The following is a 9,565-nucleotide window of genomic DNA, read 5'->3' as shown; positions in this document are numbered from 1 at the left end:
TTTATCTCACTATGTGGCAGCTGACAAGATGGAGAGCTTGACTAGTTAAGAGCACCAATGAGTTCATGGGTTCACAACTATTCTAAAGATTGTACCTAAGGGGCAACTAGGTGGTGCAGTGGATAGAGCACCAACCCCGGATTCAGGAGAACATGAGTTCAAATCCATTCTCAGACACATAACACTTACTAGTTGTGTGACCCTGGGCAAGTCACTTAACTCCATTGCCTAACCAAAAAAAATTGTACTTAAAGATTGGTGTGAAAATGGACCACACCAAAATGGAAGATTTCTAACAGTGTGGCAAAGATCTCGGTCATTGGTCTTGATGATAACATTTTAGATTTTTTGCATTGTCATGAATGAAGGTATGCATCACATGCATATTTAATTTATAGATGATAAAAAATTTAGGAGAATAATTGACAAGTTGGATGATAATGATGAGCTAAAAACATTTTAACAGTCTAGAATGAGAGACTGAAATAAATAGAATGAAATTTATTAGGTTTATTCAGGACATGCCCCAAATATGGATAAAATGAAGAAAACAAGGTCAATTATGAAATCAATATTTTTAAGAGCAGCTCCCCAAAGAAGGGCATGTACTCAGAGTAAAGATGGCTAAAGTGTGCTGTTACCTATGATCTATTTATGCATGACCAACACAAGAACCTTGAGGGCAATACTTTGGAAATTTTGATTCTTAGAACTATTCAGAACAATGGAGCAAATAGATATGGCTTGTTGATGGTGAAGATGAAAGAAACAAAGGTCTATTACCAAAATAGAGGTAGGCCATCTCACTGAAAAGACCCTGTTTTAACTGAGCTGAGTTAAGCTCAGAGGTATTTCAGGAGAGACATTGAGTTGGGTCTTAGAAAAGGTGTCAGAGATTGTACTATATAACCAGTAATAGGGGAGATAGGACTGGAAGGAGATACAGACAGTTCTGTTACAATACAACTCATGCATTTCCCAAAAGTACCACACTACGCAAAACTGTGCAATAAAAACCACAAAGCTTATGGGTAAAATACGGTTAATAGTGCCACACTCAAAAGCTTCAATGATGGCAATTTTTCAAAGGATAAGAACTAAATAAAAACAGCATGGTTTTATGTATGTTAAGTGTTAAGGAATACATAAATACTACAATAAATAGTACCTCAGTCTCAGGCCTCTGGCTACAGTTTAGCCGCATGAGCAAGTTGAAGAGGATGCCACAACTCTGGCCCCAGTCAAGGTCATGGAGGAAAGGGGATGACGGTGTAGGTATAAGGATAAAAGTTGGGATGAGGGTGAGAGTGGAGGTAAGGATAAGAGTGAGGATGAGGGTAGTGATAGGGGTAAGAATGGGAATTGGGATAGGGCAAAGGTAAAGGTAGGGTTGAAGATGGGGGTGGGCTGAAATGGAGGTAGTGCAGAGCAACCCTCTTAAGTCCACAGCTTCTACTGCACCAAAAGATATACAGTAAATATGACATTTTACCTTACCAAAGCCCTGAGTTTCCTTGTGGAAGTGAGTGTCAAAAGGCTGCAACTTCAGAGTTAGTTTGAAGTGGGACAGTTTTCCGTGTTTTCTCACTCTTTCTTTTGAGTTTTCGAAAACATGTTACAACAAAACTGACTCTAGTCTTTGTTGGCAGTGCTGACTAATGCCACCTGTTGGCTAACAGGTGGAAACCCCTTAGAGCTGAGCCACGGACACAGATGTGGAAATACTGCAGATTCTGTAGATGTTGAGCATTTTTCCTTCTGACATAGGCCTACCTTGGGTGCTCTGATGAGGAGGGTCAGCATAAGAGGGGCAGGCAGTCATGAAATGGTCTCATACAGCAGGATATAAAAAAGGTTCCAAAGAGGAGGAGACTGAACAGATCAATCACTACAGAAGTAGTCCCACCCATGTGTGATTTGTTGTGCTCTGGACGTCGTTCTAGATTTGTTGTCAGATTGCATTTGACTTCTGGCTGCAACACACTAGCAACATGATCCTTGACAAACAACCAGAAGTTGTTTTATATAAATTTTACATAAATATTAAAATATAGAAATATGTATAAATACACAAATATACATATATAATATAATATATATAGAAATCAAAGGCCTAAAAATTTCACCTTTAAGTATGACTCAGCAAAAGTTACTTGTCTGCTTTCTGAATAGAAGGTTGCAGCTTCTAGTGAAAACAAGTTTTAGTAGGCAAAGACTCTGGGGCACATGAGACAAGATTATAGCATTCCCATTGCCATTTGGAGGATTAAAAAAAAAACCAATTTCTTACTTAGTTTTACTCTTTAAATTTTGTTTCCACACATTAGGGGATTTTGTTGTTAAGTCATTTTTCAGTCACGTCCAACTCTTTGTGACCCCATTAGGAGTTTTCTTAGCAAAGATATTCGAGTGATTTGCCTTTTCCTTCTCCTGCTCATTTTACAGATGAAGAAACTGAGGCAAACAGGGTTAAGGGACTTGCCCAGTGTCACACAGCTAATGAGTATCTGAAACTAGATTGTAACTCACAGAGAGATTTTCCTGACTCCATACCTGGCACTATATCCACTGAGCCACCTAGTTGCCCTACATTAGGGGTATCTTGTGGTTACATGAACAGAACTGAAAGATTATGTAACAGGCACTCATTTAGCCACAATTTTAATGCCTAATACACACATTTTAGCAATGACATTCTGAGGATGGCAGCCATGATAGTGAAGGGACTAGAAATCATGCCATAGGAGGGTTGTTTAGAGTACTGGAGGCTTTTAGCCCCAAGAAAAGATAATTTGAGTAAGACATAGTAATAGTCTTCAACTGCAATGGATATTCTTCAAGTATCTTTGGTGTAATGGAAAATTCAGTAGATTCAAATCAGAAGGTTTAAGTTGCAATCCTGATTCTCCTGCTTATTAGTTTTATTACTTTGGACAAGCCCATTAACCTTTCTGCCAACAGACTGCTCAACCGTAAAGCAGGCCAAACACATAATGTCTTGGACATAGAGCTGGCCAACCTAGCTTAAAGGATTATTTTTATAAATGAGAAAGCTGCACATATATAAGAATGATTACTCTGATATGCCATACCATATACATACAATATGTAAACACACATATATATATATATGTAGTACATAATAAGGTATTTGATAGAAATTAACAAATATAGGAACATAAGGAGATATATTTAAAGTGCTTCTAAGTTCAGGCATCCTTATGGAAACTATGGAGAGAGGTGACTCGACAATGGTATAATTCATTGGATTTGTAATGACTTAAATGCCCCAAATCAAAGAGCAATCATTAATGGTTTAATGTCAGCTTAAAAGGAGGTCTCCACTGGAGTACCTCAGAAATCTGTATTCAGCTCAGTGCTAATTAACATTTTTATCCATGATTTGAATAAAAGTATGCCATTGTTATCAGATCTGAAGCTGACAGAAATCTGGGAGGGATCATTAACTCACTGAATCAAGACTCAAAAAGATCCTGACAGGTTAGAACATTGGTCTGAATCTAATACGATGAAATTTATCAGAGAGAGATCTAAAGCCTTACCTCGTGAGTAAAGTATCTGCTTCAGATGTGTAAGAGTGGAAATGTGGTTGGACAATAATTTATCTAAAAAGGATCTTAGAGCCTAAGTGGTCTGCAAGTTCAGTACAAATCATCAGTGGGATATTGCAGCAAAGAGATCTCTTGCAATTTTAAGTTAGAATGAGGACCCAAGTCTTGTTATACCACACACATACACACACACACACACACACCCTTGGTCAGATCATATCTGGTATAGTTGTAATTCTGTGTGCCACATTTCAGGAAGCATATTGGTAAGCTAGAGAGTTCAAAGGGGAACACAAAAAAAGAATGGTAAAATATTTTGTGTTCGTGTCATACAGGAATGATTTAAGGGACATGGGAATTTTAGCTTGGAGAAAAGATGTCTTCAGATGTATTAGGCCACCATAACTAGAGGATCTACCTTTTCTAGTACTATGTAGACTAAATGATGTCTAAGGACTCTTCCAATTCTGAAATTCCATGATTTTAGATGTCATAAAGGAAAGGCAGTATGGATTAGTAGAGAGTGAAATGGTCTCAAAGGCAAGAAGGTATAAGCAAAAGACCCCTCTCTGACCATGCTGACTACATGACTCTTGGAAATTCACTTAAACTCAGTATTCTAGCTGAAGCTCTAGAGAGACCTTCCTTGAGGAATTTCACTACACTTAGTAAGTCACAATTCCATACCCACTTTGCCAAATTTTTTAATTGAGAGAATTAAAAAGTATTGAGTCTTGAAAGAGACTTGAAGAAGTCTGTATGTGAATTTAAACTGATATCTATCCTATCATCATTTATTATCAAGGAACTAATGCCAGATCACATCCGACATCCTTCTCACTGAAAGCATAAAAAAATATTAATTTAGTTGAGGAGGGTGCTGTCATGATGGAAAGGGGCTTAGGCCTTCTATGAAAGTAATTGCCAACACAGTCAGTCAATTCATCCTGGTGATGGCCAAAGGATTTTAAAAATATGTTTATAGAATATGTACATCCAAGACTGAATATGTACATCTGAGGCACTGATTTCTTCTTAAACTGAACTGTTACAGATGAAGGATGAGCAATATTTGTTGTGAATTATTTAGATAAATGTTGTTTCCTGGATCATCAGACTTGAGCCAATTTTTGTCACTCTTAAAGGAAAGAGGAAAGTTTTAAAAAAATAGCTTTTGGTTGTGAATTTCAAGAATGTGATTCTTCCTGCTTTTAAATGATTCTGAAAACTGAAATTTCTACTAAAATACCATAATATCTCAAATGCTATTTTTATTGTACCTCTTGAAATTTTGCATGCCACCCATTAGGACAACAAAGGGTAAATATTTACACATATTCAGTGCATGAGTTAACTAGAGGCAGCTAGATGAAGTAGTAAATAGAGTACTGGGCCTAGAGTCAGGAAGAGCTAAATCTAGTCTTAGACACTTATGGCTAGGTGACAATGGGCAAATCATTTGGGTAAGCCCATTAACCTTTCTGGTAAAAGACTACTCAACTATAAAACTGGCATAATAAAATTTGCCCATCTAACTCATAGATCTGTTTGTAGGAAGAAATTTTTTTTAAATTTTTTTATTTTGTTTTATTTTTTTTTTACTTATTTCTTTTTTGTGAGGCAATTGGGTTAAGCGACTTGCCCAAGGTTACACAGCTAGTACATGTCAAGTGTTTGGTCAGAGGCCGGATTTGAACTCAGGTTCTCCTGACTTCAGGGCCAGTGCTCTATCCACTGCGCCACCTAGTTGCCCCAGGAAGAAATTTTTTTTTAAATTTATTTATTTATTTATTTTATTTTTATTAATTTATTTTGATTTATCAACAATCACTTCTTTACGCTTTTAAGTTTAAAATTTTTCTCCCCCTTCCTCTCTACTACCTTCCCCAAGATGGCACAAAATCTGATATAGGTTATACATATACATTCCTATTAAACATATTTTCACATTAGTGATGTTGTAAGTAAAAATTAGAATCAATAGGAGGAATGACCAGAAAAAGGAAACAAAACTCAACAGAAGAGGCAAAAAAATAACAAATAGTATGCTTCGATTTGCATTCAAATTCCATAGTTCTTTCTTTGGATGTGGATAGCATTTTCCATCACAAGGCCTTTGGAGATGTCTTAGATCCTTGTATTGTTGGGAAGGGTTAAGTTTATCAATATGAGTCATCGCACAACGTGGCTGTTATTGTGTACAATGTTCTCTTGGTTCTGCTCACTTCACTCAGCATCAGACCATACAAGTCTTTCCAGGTTTTTCTGAAGTCAGCCTGTTCATCATTTCATATAGCACAATAGTATTCCATTACATTCACATACCACAGCTTGCTCAGCCATTCCTCAATTGATGGGTATCCTCTCAATTTCCAATTCTTTGCCACCACAAAAAAAGCTGCAATGAATAGTTTCATACATGTGGGTCCTTTTCCCATTTGTATGATCTCTTTGGGATATAGCCCTAGAAGTGCTATTGCTGGGTTAAAGGGTATGTACATTTTTATAGCCCTTTGGGCAAAGTTCCAAATTGCTCTCCAAAATGGTTGGATCATTTCACAACTCCACCAACAATGCATTAGTGTTCCAATTTTAGGATCTCTTCACTTGGGACCTGCTGCTGCAGCTAGACTCCCCACCATGGGCTGTTTCACTGCCCTGTGGACAATTCTACACCTCAGTCCTTTGGGGACTGTGGTGCATGGCTCAAAACCAGACAGGAGGATCAGACACTTGAGATCATTCAGAGATTTTGGCAAATGACTAAGGTAAATTCATCTATGTGGCCTTAGGCAAATCATTGCACTGCTTTGGCTTCAGATGAAGGAGTTGGATTAAATTGTCTCCAAAGTTTCTTCCAGCTCTAATTCTATGGTCTATCTCTATAAAATATAATCTTGCTTTTAATATTAAAACTATAATATTGAAATGCTTTGATCTATGATATGAAATATTTAATAGATCATAATTTCAAGAGATAGGTAAAGCTGTGTAACAGTTGGAAAGTCATGTAACCAATGGAATTCTTAAATCCACCTTGGACAGCTCTAATATTATATGCTTCAGATACTGTGATCTACATTGATGAAGGATATATTGACATATCATTTCAACTAAAAGAACCAGAGAAGTTGCATGTAATTATGTTGTAAAGTATGCTTATGAAAGAAATAAAAAATGACTGATGAAAGTTTCTGTAAAAATGAAACGAGGGTACAGGGCTCCAATTTTTTCATTTCTCTTTTGAAGTATTTTCACAGAAAGAACAGCAATGAGGAATTCTGTGAACATTTACATAGGAGTCAAAGAGTTCTACTCTCTCTTTCACCAGAACGAATAGCCCTCCTGAAACCTTCATGTTTGAATGTATACAAGGAGCTATCTTTAGATTCTCCAATTATGAGCTATTGAAAATAGTTTCATAATAACTGCATTGCATGTCACATAGAAGGGGTGTCAGTGCATCTGGCTCTAGCTGCTTATATTATAATTAAAACTATTCTGCTGGAAATCAATTGTAAGGACCATGTTAGAGTTCAATTGATGCTCATCCAACTCATTTTCCATTCATTGCTGTTGTCTTTGGGACGGGGATACCTTTAGGGCTATCTAATCTATTTTCAGTAGGTCATGACCTTTAAATTGTTTCAGAAATGGTGATGGACTTCATCTTGGAATGAGAGAATTTTATACTTGAAAGGAACCTTAGAGATCATCTAATTTATGTTATTATCCTATATAAGAATGGCTTGGATAATATCATTAACTAAAAAGGTAATTATCAAGGCAATTCTTGAAACCTGCCAATGTTGGGAACCTTCCTCTTTCACATGGGAGCCCATTTCAGCTGTGGAGAGTGAAAATTGTTTGAACATTATTCCTCTCGCTACTAAAAAAGGTGCTACCATGTAACTTTGTCATGAATTTAAGTAAAATTGTCTTATGTACTGCAAAGGCTTCCATTCTGGCCTTTACCTCTATCATTGCAGATAGCCCCTATTCTTCAAATTATAATTTCAGAAAGTTGACTAAAATACTGAGAAATTAAGCTACACATTTAGATTTAGAGAGTCTGTATATGTCACACACACACACACTTCATAGCAAAGTGCCTACCCCATAGTAGGCACTTAAATACTTTTTTTCTCCCTTACCTGACATATTTACACACACACACACACACACACACACACACACACACATAATTATTATTATGAACCCGCATTATCCATCATTTTTATTAATTTGTATTCTTATTTATCTATCACCTATTAATAGCCCATATGGCTATCAGTCTACTACAACCTGTTATTATCCCTGTGTTACTCAAGAACCAGCTACATAGGAACAAATTATCCCCTGCCTATATCTCCCTTTCTCTCATATCTGTCGTCTTTCATCCTAATCCACCTATATTCCACTCCAACTTTGCCCCTAACTTTCATTGTGCTCTCCAAACTTCCTATTACATGAGGCAACTTTCCTTTATTCCAGAGACCTTTCTTTCATACATCTTTGTTGCTGTTTCCCATAACTACATATGCAGCTCTCATTCCTACCCTGATCTCCAAGCCTAAATTTCCTATTGGACATCCGAGAGGCATTTTAAACTGAGCACGTCCCAAACAAAACTCATCATCTCTTCTCCCAAACCCATTCCACTTCCAAACTCCCCTTTTGAGTAAAAGTGTCATCATTCTCACAGTTTACCAGCTTCTTAACCTCAACATTCTTCTTGACTCCTCACTCTTTCAACACCCAACTTAGCAGTTGCAAATTTTTTTCAGATTCCATCTCTAAAACATCTCCTGGATTCCACCTCTTGACCACTCACACAATTGCCACACTAGCTCAGACCATCATCATCTCATGCCTGGATTATTTCATTTTTCCCCCTTTCTATTTTTATTTATTTTTATTTTAACATGTGTTTTAAAACTTTGGGTTACAAATTTTCTCCCTTCCTCCCTCCCCACCCACCTTCATTGAAAAGGCAAGCATCTTGATACAGGTTATAGATGTGCAGTCATGCAAAACATTTCCATAGCAGTCCTGTTGTGAAAAACCAAGTACATTTCCCTTCATCCTATCCTACCCCACATTTATTCTATTCTTTCTTTTGACCCTGTCCCTCCTCAGAAGTATTTGCTTTTGATTATCCCCTTCCCCAATCTACCCTCCCCTCTATCAACCCCCTGCTCTCTTGTCCCCTTCCCCCCTTATTTTCCTGTAGGGTAAGATAGATTTCCATACCCCATTGTGTATGTTATTCCCTCCTTAAGCCAAATCCTATGAGAATAAGATTCACTCATTCCCTCTTACCTTCCCCCATTTCCCCTCCACTATAAAAGCCTTTTCTTATCTGTTTCATGTGAGATATTTTACCTCATTCTCCTTCTCCTTTTCTCCTTCTTCCAGTACAATCCTCTCTCACCCCTTAATTTTATTTTCCAGATATCATCCTTTCATGTTCAACTCACCCTGTGCCTTCTATCTATTTACACACACATATAATTTTTTCTCTCCCACTACCCTAATACTGACAAAGGACTCATGAGTTACAAATATCATCTTTCCATGCAGGAATGTAAACAGTTCAACCTTAATAAGTCTCTTATGATTTCTCTTTCCTGTTTGCCCCTTCGTGTTCCACTTGAGTGTTGTATTGGAAAGTCAAATTTTCTGTTCAGCTCTTTTCATCAAGAATGCTTGAAAGTCCTCTATTTCACTGAATGACCATTTTTCCCCTGAAAGATTATACTCAGTTTTGTTGGGTAGGAGATTCTTGGTTGTAATCCTATTTCCTTTGCCCTCTGGAATATTATATTCCATGCTCTATGGTCTCTTAATGTAGAAGTTGCTAAATCTTGTGTTATCCTGATTGTATTTCCACAATACTTGAATTGTTTCTTTCTGGCTGCTTGTAATATTTTCTGCTTGACCTGGGAACTCTGGAATTTGGCTACACTATTCCTAGGAGTTTTCCTTTGGGG

Source organism: Vombatus ursinus, unplaced genomic scaffold (genome assembly GCF_900497805.2).
Source record: "Vombatus ursinus unplaced genomic scaffold, bare-nosed wombat genome assembly UNPS02014874.1, whole genome shotgun sequence".
In the NCBI taxonomy this organism is placed as follows: domain Eukaryota; kingdom Metazoa; phylum Chordata; class Mammalia; order Diprotodontia; family Vombatidae; genus Vombatus; species Vombatus ursinus.
The sequence above is the reverse complement of the archived record's forward strand: the minus strand, read 5'-3'. Positions refer to the sequence as shown.